Here is a 14,380-nt window from a genome sequence, read left to right as displayed (position 1 = left end):
CCTCATCTTTGCGCTTGACTCTCTTGTTGCAGTTCTTGCTATAATCTTGCCTCCTGATTTTGGGTCTTGCGTGTGGGGTGATCTGTGCAGCTACTGGTTTTACTTCCAAATACTCTGCAATGGAGACCTCTACTAAAATTCAATACCAAGCCATTTACCCAAAACAGAATGATGACCAATATAACCTGGAAGTCTTCTTTAATTTATTAACTTGGGCACCGCCCCACTTCTCTTACAATCCCCCATTACTGCGTTTTCCTTCCTCCATTTCCTACTCTGTTTGCCGAGGATTCTCCTCACTCATTGTAAACGGGATGAGAAACAAACATGTATGGTGCTTCCATTGTTGCTAGTCCGTGGCTCCTACCAATTAACACGGCTTCACATCAACCTGTACTGTATCAAGCATTGCAGAGAGGCATACTCAAGGAACTAGAAAGGGTGTGTGCGTCCACAGCTCAAGGGGCCGTAGCTGCATGTCCTTGCTAAAATAGCTATTTGAAGCAGTTTCTGGCTGCCGCTGATAAAATGGAGGGTCTCCCATCCGGAGTGTAGAGGAAAGCACAATTGGCTGGAAGAATCCGAGACATCAAGGCAATTAGTGTTCTGTGGTTGGCACCTTAGTCATCCTAAATGTTTCCACCATCCCAGTCCTCGCCAAACATCCACCATTAATGTGTAGGGCCTCTAGTCTCCTCACCCTCCACTGGAAACCTACTGGCTCCCTCCCCCCTTAGGACTATCTTGTACCCTTGTTCGATTCCCTCCTCCCCCTCTGCCACATCACAAGCCAACCACCCGACCGCTCATTCCAGGGCTCACTTCCCTTCCCAGCCTCTGTTAGAAAGATTTTCCTTGGGTGCAATTTTCCTTCCATTTATGGACCCCCACCAAACATTTTGCTTTTTTTGGGACCTAACCGGTCTTTTTCCAGTGGAGCACAGTCTTCAGCTGCACTCCTCTGGACTTCTGTTCATCTGCTATGGGGAAACTGACACATACTTCAGACTGTCAATAATAGGAAACTAGGTTTCCTTTAGTCTTTTGATGATGTTGCCATTTCTTGGTAACATTCTATATATGTGCCAAGTACCTTACAGTACCAACCATAGGAGCCCTTTTTTCTTATCGCCCTAGACACCCTCTAAGGATTTTTTTGGTGATGGTACAAAGTGTGCCTAGGATGAACTGGTAGCAGCAGTTTACTTTTATAGCGTTTTTACTTCTTTTCAATGAACCATATTGAGTTTACCGCTTTTGGCTCAAGACTATGGCCGTGCCACAAAGCCTTTTGTAACTCTGGCCATTCTGTCCCTTTGGTTTTCCCCAGGTTGTGCAGACTCGGGAATTCCAGCCTCCCTTAAAACCGCAACCTTTGTGTGCTCCTGCATATCCGGTGTGCTAGTGCCCAGGAAGAGGAGTGGGACTACTGGTGCCAGTATGTCTGAATGACTGGCACCACCGTGGACGGTCCACATCTGGCATGCATGCAAGAAAGCAGATCTTCGATTGGATAGCCCATATTTGAGCGCAAAGAGAAGGGGCTCTGCATTCATTCCAGGTCAATCACTGGAAGTTCACATCGAACTACAGAAGGAGCCAAGTATCCTGAAACGCTAAGGCAGACCCGTAGAACTGCCGGAGATGTGCTGGAAGGTTTGGCAACCTGAGCCCGCTACTGTCCTGTAGGAACCCTGTTTTGCATCGACCACAAAAGGCCTGCAATGGCACCCGATCCTTTGGCGTAGTGGGAACTACTCTCAGCACCTCCCGATTACCCTCCCAAAGAGCCTCATCAGATGAATTCCTGGGCCATCTAGCGAACTGATCAGTTCAAACCTGGGGTATCACATAGGAGCGCTGCCGTCCCACATTGACACTCAAGACTTAAGGAAATCGCCAACTTGTGGTCCTGAGCCCTCTACTGCCAAATTCCTTAGTCGTAGGCTCCTCTGGGTTGCGATTTAAGAGTGTGCAACTCCACAAACATTTGTGGTCCCTGTCACCCTGCTGGGGCGACGGTCGTTGTAGCAGTCTTTCTTGCCTGCCTGCATGCATGCATGCATGCATGCCTCTCTATGCCCTGAAACGTGCTGCGCTGGAATTGTCCTCTTTTCTTCACTGAGAGCTGAGAAAAGGCTACTGTCCCACTACAGACTATCGTCCAGTCATGCAGCCGCTGAGAGCTGGAGCAAAGTGCAACTGCAGGGGGTTGAACCTACAAGCGACCTGGCCTAGACTCGCAAAGTTTGGCCTGCACTGTGTCGAGTGTCAGTGAGTACTTGCATCACTTATCGGCGGCTCCCTGGTACAGCCTTTGTTCTTTACGCACAAGAGTCCCTAAAAAGATAATTGCCTTAGCTCGGCTAGCCTTTGCTCCCTAGCTATTCCCGAAACTCGGATGTCGCTCTGCCTGCAAGGGTAGACCCTCCTCGATTTGTAGGACACTGTTCTTCATCACCTCAAGCCCCTTCCTGAACTGGTGCAGTTCCCTGAAGAGGATCCGCTTTCGCATTATGCACAACCACGTATTTTCAACACACTACTGTACTTTTGAGCAGAAGGCTCCCCACTTGGTAGGGCTGGACTGCTTAAATTAGGGAATGAACTGCGTAATTCTATATATTTGTTAACCTACTCATCTGTTGCAGGTTGTGGCTGTGTTTTTACTTTTACTGCATTAGGCAAAAAACAGTATATAGAATAGTGAAAGGCGTGTGTGGTAACCGTTTTATATTACTGTGGTTTATTTGTGTTTAATTATTAAGGCCTATAATAAATGTATATGTATTTTTTATATACACGCGTCTACTGGTATTCTGTGGAGTTTTACTGTGTGTGCTCATTGTGGCTTCTGATCGCTCACTTTCCCTGAGACTTAGTCTAGACCCCCTGCCAAGCTACCGAGATTGGTCTGGCTTGTCCAGAAGGTTCCCCTGTTCCACTAAACTAGGGTGGCCTCCTAAACTTCTGCCCACCAGGTCAGAGTTTAGAAATCCATTTTAACAGCCTCCACCACCGCCTCAGCCATCACCCCTTTCCACATCGACACAACCAGATCCCCCACAGTGGTCACCACCTCCCAACACCCAACCACAATCTAACGCCCTCGACTTCAAACAAACTATTAAACCATCAGCTGAATTGCATTGTCGTCAATGCCCAAGCCGTTGCAAAATATCGTCACAATATATACAGCCTAATCTGTTTAGAATGCCCAGACATCCTCATCACCAAAACATGGATCTACCAAGACATCTGGCCAACTGTACATGAAGCCTTCCCACTGGGTTACAAACGTACTGCCTGATTCATGGAATTATTTGCGCCGAAAAAGGGGATTTGTGCGCCATTCTGCCCGCAAATCCCCATTTGTCAAACAGGGATTTACGGGCAGAATGGCGCACAAATCCCCGTTTTGACACAAATAATTCCATGAATCAGGCAGTTATTGTGTAAAACTCGGCCTGAAGGGCAGGCGGCATTGCTATCCTTTACAAAACCTCCCTAGCCACTTCACATTCTGAAGAACAGGCCTGCAACAAAGGCTGCAAATCCCTCTTGCTAAAATTCCTGATTCCTCCCCCCGCCCCCTTTAGACTCGCAGCTTCTTGCTCATCTATCATCCCCCGGGATACAATAGAAGCAATACAGAAATCCTAAGTGACTCCAAAGCAGCCATCATGGTCTTCCACCCCCACCTCACAGTATTAGGGGATTTAACCATTCCACATAACCCATTGACCTGATCACTACTGGACAACGGGTGTCTCACTGCTAGCCTCCAGGGCCAACCCACTCTGCTGGTCACACCCTTCACACAATCTTCAGTTCACACAACCTCATCACATGCCAACCACGCCAGATTGTCTGTTCTGACCACTCTGTCATCCTCTTCACCTTCTCCTCTGTGGCCCGACACCCCCACCACACCCAGATCTTTCGCTAACAAAGCATTCACCGAAATGGTTCACCAGCTACCCTCAAAAGCTGGAAACCTTGAACCATATACAGGAGCGTAGTTGGAGTGCTAACCCATTGTCATCCAGCAGAATGGCCTACACCTCCCAGATCAAAATAGATTGCGCAGAAATACGCAAAGCCAAACAATCCTACTATTGGAACAATCTCTGAAGCCCATCGAGGGAACGCTTCAAGCTCATCTCTGAATTCAACGCCCATGCCTGCACTATCAACTCTCCCAGTCACACCCAATCCCTCTGTGACTAATTCTCAAACCACTTCCACAACATAGCCCGAGGCACAAATTCATCCTACCATCCTATCTAAACTCTCCTCGCCCACATCATCAGAACCACCCTCCATCCTCCCACTTGCTCTACCTTCTCTCCAAGAATTCCTCATGGTACCATCACTCAGTCTGGCCACAGGATCGCCTGGGGAACCCTGCCCCTTCTCACTGCTAAAAGAAATCTTGACAACCACCTGTGCCAATGACCTTGCAAGATCCATCGTCAACATCACTTACTCCCGGTATCTTCCCAGCAGAATTTAAAACCTCGAACATCAAGCCCCTCCTCAAAAATACCTCCCTCGACCCTCTTGTCCTGGCCAATTACAGACCCAACTCAACAAAACTCTATATAGTTAAATTGGCTGACCGAGTGGCATACTCGCAATTATGCCTCTTCTCAGAATCAAACAAGATTCACGACTCCACCAATCTGACTTCAGACCTTTACGAGGAACTGAATCCTGCCTAGACTCCATCTGGGACGTTCTTTAAATAAAAAAAAAAACACTCCGAAGGTTGTGCGGCCCTAATCCTACTCAACCTCTCTGCAGAGTTTGATATCATTGCCCACTCCATCCTCACCAAGAGACTAGACACCCTCGGCATCAGGGATTCAGCTCCAAATTGGAGATCCACCTGCCACCCCAACAGTGCACATGCCTCTGTTCTCCTCCGCTCCCCGTCCAGTTGCCCACGGAGTGCTGCAGCATGGCTCCCTCACCTAGCTCCTCTCTAACCTCTACCCGAGCCTGCTATCTGCACCTCATTCGATCCTATGGCCCATCGTGCTACAATTATGCAGACACCAAAATCCCAAATAGCCACGTATCTGTCTTCCCGATTGTGCAACCTGCCTTTCAGAGATCAAACGCTGGATGATGGCCAACCACCTCCTACTCAATCCAGGCAACACACAGATCATGCTATGTGGGAAGACAGCCCTCTACCTTCAATCGACTCCCTGGCCGCTCTCCCTAGGCCCACTCGCTCCAACACAGTAGAACATTTTGGATGCATTAGAGATGCAGACTTGACCCCATCACATCAGCTCTGTGGTAAAATGCGGTTACCTACACATACGCATCCTCCGCCACCTTTTTCCTTACCTGACCTTCCCACACAGTCTCTGCGATCGTTGCCATCATCCTTGGACGTCTGGACTATGCTAATGCTCTAGACCTAGGGAGCCCACATCGCAGCTAAGAAAACCAGAGTACAAAACAGTGCGAGAGACTCCTCCTAGAGCACATCTCCTTCGCCTTCCGTGCCCTTCACTGGCTTTTGATTGGGCAGCGATCCTCCATCGATCGTTTTACAAAAAGGTACACACCTCCTCCCCCAGACGAGATCCAGTAGAGGCCACATTGTCACCCCAAAAATAGAGACCCAAATGGTGGATCCAGGCACTCATAGCATTCCCCGCCACCAAAGGAAAGAGGGTCAACTCAGTGGAGGGAGAGCCGCAATGGTGTAGAGCTCCACAAAGTGGGCAGAACAACGCTGCCCATGTAGTAACTGGTAAAGTGGCAGTGGACTGGAAAGGTGCCGATCAGGACTCCTGCACCCCGGTGTCTTTGAAGTACCTAGCAGCCTCAGGGCGGAACAGCATCAGAGTAGGTACAGAGTCCAGGCTCTCATCAGCAGACAAGGGTGGTACCGGAGCTGGTGGTTGGGAAGCAGCCTAGAGTGGCACAGGCACAGACCCTTTTGCCCTTGCAGGCCCAGTAGCTCGGAGAAGGGACCTGCTCGTGGTGAAGAGGGATGGCTCCCTCCAGTAAAGGCCAGTTAGAAGAAAGCATTCGGCATGGACAAAAGAGCAGGCCCCCCGGGCACAACGCTGTGTGGCAAGGCAGCCAGCCTGGCCGGAAGTTCACGTATGCAAGTGGTGTGATCACTGGAGGCGTTCAGAGGAGTCATTCACCAGGCCCACAGCCTCGCAAGCAACCGGGGCCCATACAATGGTGCGGAAGGGGACCGGGGGTATACCTCCGGTGGAGCTCATGGAGGGATAGTCACAGTGGTGAGTCTTTGCTTGGCATGGTGCTCTTGTCGTGGGGTGCCATTCCCAGTGTGTTTTGTCAGTGAGATGGTGCTTTGTCAGTGAGGTCGTCCCCGGTCGATGGGCTGGAGATCTGTCCCTTGAACATCGTGCAAGTGAAGAAACAGCCCCAGAAAAGAGCCAGAGTCACTGGGAGAGGAACAGGAATTGTGGCAGGCCATAGAGGTCCCAAACACAGGCAGGTCTCCCCCCAGAGAGCAGCAAATAAGGAGGGTGTGTGGCAGAGGTGGAATATATTTTGTAGCCGAGGAACGAGCGACAAGCACTGGAAGGGTCTTGAAGATGGGTCAAATGCCATCCAGGGAAAGGTAAGGCACCAAATTAATAGCCACCTAATAGAGTTAATACAAGGAGTTCAAATTTCACACTGAAGCACCCCAGGAGTGAGTAGGAGAGAGGCTCCGCATAGGGCAATACATAGTGCTGAGATCACTGTCCAACCTCCAACCCCCCCCCACCCCCCCAAGAGACAAGGACAGGACTGGACCCAGAGTTGACCTGTGGTGCCCCTCTAATTGATAGCAACGCTTCCAGATGAGTTGGAAGGAGGCTCTCAGTTTCAGAATCCAAAGTCTCTCTCGGCAGTATCCAGAGCAGGGGAAGATCAGACAGCATATGTCATGGAGAAACAGGGGAATAAGGTTGGACATTGGGCAGAGGCTAGATATCATGGATAAAATAAATGGAATCAATGGACGACAGGCTACAAGGGCTGAAGGCTAATCAATCCTCATTCGACATCTTGGAGACGCAGATCGATTTGAGACTCTCAGAACTGGAAAGACAAGAGGAAGCCATGAAACAGAAAATTGTCAATTTTGAAAAACACGAGAGACTGAATAGTCTACGGTTCTTTGGGTTTGCAGAGAAAGAAGGGGAAACCATTAGATACATTGAAAAAGGAATTCAGCCAGTACTACATCTGCTGGTCTGTGGAGAAGACAACACCTGTAACGAATGACAGGGCCCACAGAGTTGGAGAGATTCCACTATTATGCAGAGAAATCAAAAGGTGCTGGAGAAGGGAAGGCCCCATCTCATATGGGGATACCATGATCTCCATAATCCAGGACCAATCCCAATTCACCTTCGCGAGGAGACACCTGTGCTCTTCTAGCGCGGTGGCCGAGCGAGAAATGGGTTAGATACAAATGAGGGCTCACGTTTTCGATCTCCTTTAAATATGAAGAGATAAAGTACGCGTTTGTCATGTTGGATGACATCAGCAAAAAACAAAAACTGATAAACACCCCCCCCGCCCTCTCTGTTCAGCAAATTGCAGATGTGGTACTTCACACACAATGATTCACCACGTAATCATTCTTAGAATCACGGCCATAAAACATCACATAACTCATACGTTTTCTACAATACAATTACATTTTATGCAAAAACACATACAAATTTTATTTTCCAGCACAAGTAGTGTGATGTCAATAAACAATCGTTAAAATCTTACACTTACATGACACAATCTTGATCAAGTGTTGCCATTTCAACCCAGACCCGCAAAGCTTCCAACAAAGGAAACATAAGACCGAGAACTGCAGCGGACGAATGGTGTGGCGGATGTCAACAGCACATGGAACCCTGCCGCACTGATCGCCAGGGCGAGGAGACGTGCTTGCCATTGGGGTACCGTCCTTGACTCTAGCAACAAAAGGAATACCAACGAGTTCAGCACAGCCGGTGAGTCGTAAAAAACGGATAGTGGTCCGGACTGGGTTAGGCTCAAGGTTGCCATGGTAACATTAAGACAATTAATAGACTGGTCTTTTTGTGAATCAACTTGGTACCAGAGATGGAGCAGCCGGAGCCACGTGGGCACTTATTGGAAACCCCTCTCCTGAACAAAGAATGTGGAATGATAAAAACCTGGAAACTACAATTACCAAGGAGGCCATAGGGAAGGCCGGCGTGAGGTGTCAAGTTGGTCATACAAGGGTCAAGCCAAACCCCTTGTACAATCAAAAATCCTTGAGACATTGTGGAAGTTGACAGTTGTGAAGCAGGTGTTTGCACCCTGCTTAGGGGCATGCTGTGCGAACTCTGATTTTGTGAAGACAACTCTTGCCATAGGATAACGGAGCGACCGAACGAGACATGATCAGCCTTTGACAGTCTCGGTTTGAAATGGTCAAGTGCTTTGAAAGATCCGAGCCTGAATAAGGGGAATCCAACTAAAACCAGAGGGTTGTTTAAAAAAAAAAAGACATTGAGACCTCTGAATATTGCAAATGAGGAAATTGTGAATGAAAGGCTGTAGTGAATCCGACTGAGGGACACCAAGCTAAGGGAAGTGAATCCCACATTGTGAAGAAGCTAAAGTGAATTACATTGTGACGAAAAGTATGTACCCGACAGCGATGTCCGCAGTGAGTGGTTGGTCTGAGCCAGACAGATGGAGGCTGACGGCGGCGAGAAGGATCTGAACCCGGCTTAGGGGGGGGGAATCAGGAGTGAAGGGTAGTCAACCGATGTGAAGATCAGCAAAAGGAACTTTTGTTTAGTTGTTCTTGACATATCAGGCCCTCTGAAGTAAGAGACTTGGACACAGAAGGCCCTGATCTAGAGAAGAGGAACTGTACACTTGTGCCAGAGAAGCCCAGGAGTGTGCCGTGATCCAGAGTACTGACTTGTCCCATGCTGAAAACGTGGGGAAGGGAGACCCCAGCAATAACATCCTGACTTATTTTGTGATCACTTATTTCTTTTTTTGTGAACGGTATCCCCCTCACTATGTTGTAGCATAGCGGTAAGGATTGTCAATAGTTTAGTATAGGCTCTTTTTATTTGACTAGACACTACTAGACCTGTATTATTTGATGGTTGTAGCTTGCTCCCATCTTAGATTTAGGTTTAGACTAGGTGTTTATCTCACCCATATTACAGTTTAATAAACACCCCTGAACTGTGATCGGTCTTGCTGATACCATGCCTTCCTTACAGGAGTTTTTTAGAACCCTATATAAAGCAGAATATTCAGGGGACGGGAGCTAGATCGTGCAATTACAGCTTGGAGCTGCAGAGAATGCCTCAAAGCTCCTCAGAGTGCTTAGATAGTTCGATCATGGAAGAAGTGGGTGGGGGTGAAGAGGGTCCTCCCAGGATCCATGTTGGATGCTAGAATTGTGGTCCTCCCCAAGGAAGGAAAGGACCCTAAAGCTCTGCTACTTGTAAAGACTGATCCTTCTATTAAATACAGTTGTTAAAATCTTTGCTAAACTTTGTGGGAACAGGCTAGATAAAGTCCTCCTTTCCCTTATTCATGGTGACCATGTGAGGTTTAAAAGCGGTAGGCATGGATCCGATAATATGAGGAAGACTATAAATTTAATTTATTTGGCACAGGACTAGGAGTCAATGCATGCTTGGTGTCATTGGACTTGGAGAAAGCTTGCGTCCAAACTTACAAAAATGGGTGGATGCCTAGTATAGTTCACAGAGAGCTTAAGTCCAGGTGAATGTAACATTAACTAGCCATTTCAGCTATCCTGGGGCACAAGGTAGGGGTGTCCACTGCCCCCCCCCTACTCTATGCCTTATCCATTGAACACCTGGTGGCAGCCATTAAAAGGAACCCGAACATTAGAGAGATTAAATGCAGAGAAATAGAATTCCAGGTGTCATTTGCAGATGACATTCTGGGCTATTTGGTTAATGCAAAGAAATGATGAGGACTATGTCCAGATTCAGGAAATTCACAAGACTGAGGCTTAAGTCTCATTAATCCTGTGCGCTACCGAATAAACTGGAAGTTCTAGTCTTGAGGGAAGGAGACACTATTCGGGGGATGAAGGTGAAGAAGAGATTAAATATTTAGAAATGAAGATACTGTGTAGCCTTTCAAGAATAAGAGCCCTTCATTTTGATCCACGGATTGTGACAATGCGAACGACCTAAAGAGGTGGTCAGTTCTCACCCTCTCGTGGACCGGTATGATGACCTCAGTGAAGATGACTGTTCTCCCCCAATTGCTCTTCTTATTCTCCATGATCCCGATAACCCTGCCCGAGAGTTTCTTCAGGGAGGTGGACTTCTTGCTTTACAAGTTTGTATGGCATGGAAGAAAATCCAGAATTAATCGGGCAACATTGCCCTTATCGAAATACCATGGGGCATTTGGATTGCCGGAAATTAATTATTACAGAATTCTCCTGGAGCATATGAGGGACGACTTAAGCACATATTGAACTTACCTAGAGGACTGGGTTACCCACCCCAAAAAAGTCTGGGACCTGTGATTTCCAGTGAAGACGATCGCCCAATAGGGTGCTTACATAGCTGACTTTCGAGGCATTATGGACGGTCTGGAGGAAAGGAGGCAAAACCTGAGAAACTTTCCACATGGCCTTTGCCAAGGAGGTCTTGGGGGGGGGGGGCCTATACATTTGAGTCAGTTGGGTTTTCAGCACTCCCAAGAATGGTCAGATAGGGCCTTGGAGAGAGCGGGGCAATTGTTCTTCTAGGGAAAATCTAAAAGGATGTAGTCAGGGAAATGCTGGGGAGGGCTATTCAAGTACCTGCGAATTAAGGGCCATTTAACTGACCCGGTTCTAGGTGCCGAAATGTGTAGAGAATTGACGGCATTTGAAAAGGCTGTGAACAAGGCTTACTCAAGAAAAGGAACAGTCTTGAAGTTATACTGAGTTCTCGTTACCAGTGACCTTGAGGACAGACAGAATTATAATAAATACTGGGAGACAGTAGCAGGTGAGGAAATCCCAGTGTCCGTGGGATAAGATTTATAAAGTCACATTTCATGCAATTAACTGCACACACACAAAAAACAGAACATAATTTTCCTGTGTTGGATGGGAGGCATAGAGACCGAGTAAAGGTATCCAAAATGTATGCAGGTGGGGTCTTCGATCAACATCTGGTGGTCACTTCCTCATATACAGACTTATTGGGCAGAATTACCGAGTCGGACAAAAGAGGTGACGGATGTTCAGCTGGAACTGAACCCATTGCAGATGCCATTGGGGATTTCCCATGAGGGAGCGCGTTACATATAGATACCAGAGGATGTGGGAAGCTACGTTTAGGTCAGGGAGACCTGCAGTAGCACAGGGATGGAAAAATCAGCGGACAACAGTCTAACGGGAATGGCTAAACAAGGTCTGGGATATATATTTAATGGAGGAACATTCGTACATAGTACACAACATGGGACCATTCGAGGAATAGTGGGGCCAATTCACTGAGAAATGGGGGCGAGGGGAGGTCAGGAGTGAATCTGGGGTCTTCAGACGGGACAGACATGGGGAAGGGTATAGGGTATCAGGGGATCCTGGTTAGCTCTGCTTTTAGTCAGGGGTGGCATTGGGATGAGAGCCCTATTGTGAAGTTGAAAACGGAAATGGAGGATGATTGCACACAATTCGGGGGACTGTTCAGTAGGGGAAAAGGAGGTACAGACCATGAAAAATATCTCCCAGAGAAATGGTTCTCCATTTTTCTCCTGTGATTAGAGATGTGAATTTCTAAAAATACATTTAAAAAAAGTATTGTTAGGATCTTTTAATGTCAAGCTTGAAAATCCTAGCAGCACTTCCTAAGGGACTAAATGGGGAGCGTTTGCAAAGAAAACTCAATTTAAAGCTTCACACATAGCACCAATAAACTAATTAGTAGCAACAGAACTTGTTCTGATTTTTGGAGAATCTCTATTCTAAACATAGGATTATTCTCGATTTTGCCCAGAACAACTCACCAACCCTTATCAAACAACCCATTTCCATTTCTGGAGGACCTAGGGGACGGTTTCCGGGTATTGTGATTCTGTGGGCATGATTATATACAATATCATAGAATAGATACAGAGCCAGTGCGCACTCACCAGCGTTTGTACCCCCACAGACTCACATTTTCTCAGAAAAAAAAAGACATTTTTATCAGATGTTCTAGAAGGTAACTACAGATCTATTTCTAGGTATTGAGAGCCATCTGTTAAGGTGACCTAGATCCTATTCAATGTTAAAAGTGCTAATTGCCTTGGAGCTCTCAATTAACATAATGGGTGTCACAGCTACAGTTGTCATTACAACTTATGGTTTCCTAAGACGACAAATATTGGAAGGGCAAGGGGAATCCTTACAGGAGGATTTAAAATGCTTTAGCTGTATTTTTGATCCATGGCGTAGAATGCTTTCAGGATGTTCTTAGTTAACAGCCCAAAGAAACTGTGGACCTTGACTGTAACAATTTCTACCTAATGGGTATTAGGATGAATTCTCATTTCTGTGCTAATTCCCTAAAACCTTAGAGACCCTCAGCTCTTTTGCTGGACTTTAGGACTTTTTCATTTTAATGCTGGAGTGGGACCTTTTTCTCACTCCCTTATGCGTTTGTCAGACTCCAAAAACCAAGGAAACCCATAATCCAAATCAGGTCAATCTCCATAGGCATCTACTTTTTGTATTTGCGACACACAGCACCTTCAGTGCAATGTCACAGAGAAATCCAAAATTTAAATACCTGTTCTTGTGTGAACTACTGTTCCCAAGAATAGTAGTGTGAAATTGACTTTACTTAGCTTTTCCCTTTGTAAGTCCAGCACACACCATTCTCATGTAACATTTTATGTGTTAACCTCACTACTTTAAATGGCTGGTGGCAGTGGTTTAAATTTCCTACCATTATGCTTTTCTACTGCAGGCAGACTCCTCAGCTGCAGTACCGCACCCATGGGTGACCATTTTGTTAAAATGGCCCTGGTTGTCTTTTTTCACCGTTTTCTGTTTGTGAGGTTTTTCGTGGATTTTACTCTGTGCGCTGAGCCATGTTTGATCCCTTTGTTCATTTTGCCTTTGGCAGGCTTCAGCCCTGAAGCCCATCTCTGGCTCCAATGTGTCTGGAAAGGCAGGATGTGAGGAAGGTTCCCAAAACTCCCCTGTCCCTTGTCTCTATGTGCCTGAATGTCCGTCCTTTCAGCACAGCCACCTTGCTGTGTAAATGACAGCCTAGACTGTGCATGAATGGGAGAAACCTGCTTAAAAGGTGAGGGTTTTGGGACTAGAGGCAGAGTAGACTACTGGGAGAAATACCCGGCGAAGAAAGTGAATGAAGCTTGCTGCATCCTCCTGTAGCTTTGAATTGCCTGGTGAAGCCCTGCTGCTGTGCTGAAACTCCCTTTTTGATTAGACAGAAGCTCTGCAAGGTACGACTTCTTCCCTTGGGTTAGTGGGACCAACTAACCCCGAGATGAACTCCACTGGACCACCCCCCTGACTGGCTGTACTTTTTCACTGCTGCAAGAACTGAGTGCCAGGGGTCGAGAAATCCGTAGTCAAGGGCAAAGTCTGAAATCCAGCCTGAAGCTCCAGGAGTCTCCTAAGGACCCTCCAGTAGCAGGATGACCAGAGCTCAAGTTCCCTCACCAGAGTGGAAGACCTAAGGAATGAAAGAAGTCCATCCGAAATCCACGACAGTGTGGTTTACTAAGCGCTGAAACCGCAAAGTGCTGCTGAACTGAAAAGAACCTGTAGCTACAGACTACCTCGAAACTACTGCCGCAGGAGTCCAGCAGACGTCCTCTCTCTTGTCCCCACGACTGAGGCTCAGGTACACAGGTTCTGCATCGCTGTAACAGGACAGAATCCAGCTTGGCCACTCTTCTTCAAAACAGAGGTAATGTTTAGGCTTGGGGTACTTGCCTCATTGCCTTTTTAGCTGGGCTCTTCTCAGTTGGGAATTGCATTGGCATACCTTTAGAGTTGGTTCCAACTCTCTTTTCACAGGCTTGTGACCCTACAAGTAATTTTTCTGCAAAATCTCTAACTTTGTGCAAGTCTTTTGGGGGGGGCATGGCCAAGTTGCCATGCAGAAGGACGACTTTACCAGTAGCTACTGCTGATCCGAAATTATCCTGTAAAGGAACAGATGTTGCAGTGTGTGTACATAGACAGAACGACAGATACATAACGTGGCTGTGAAGGTTTGTGTGCAATCTGAGCTCCGGAATGGAAATACCAAAAAGAAGCAGGCTGCGCGAAGTTTGGGGTCAGCTAGATACAGAAGAACAGACAAAGGGTTGTGTAGTAAAAAGGGCAGCGGGGCACGGA

The sequence above is a fragment of the Ambystoma mexicanum genome, chromosome 3q, assembly GCF_040938575.1.
Source record: "Ambystoma mexicanum isolate Mex_15411 chromosome 3q, UKY_AmexF1_1, whole genome shotgun sequence".
Taxonomy (NCBI): domain Eukaryota; kingdom Metazoa; phylum Chordata; class Amphibia; order Caudata; family Ambystomatidae; genus Ambystoma; species Ambystoma mexicanum.
The sequence above is the reverse complement of the archived record's forward strand: the minus strand, read 5'-3'. Positions refer to the sequence as shown.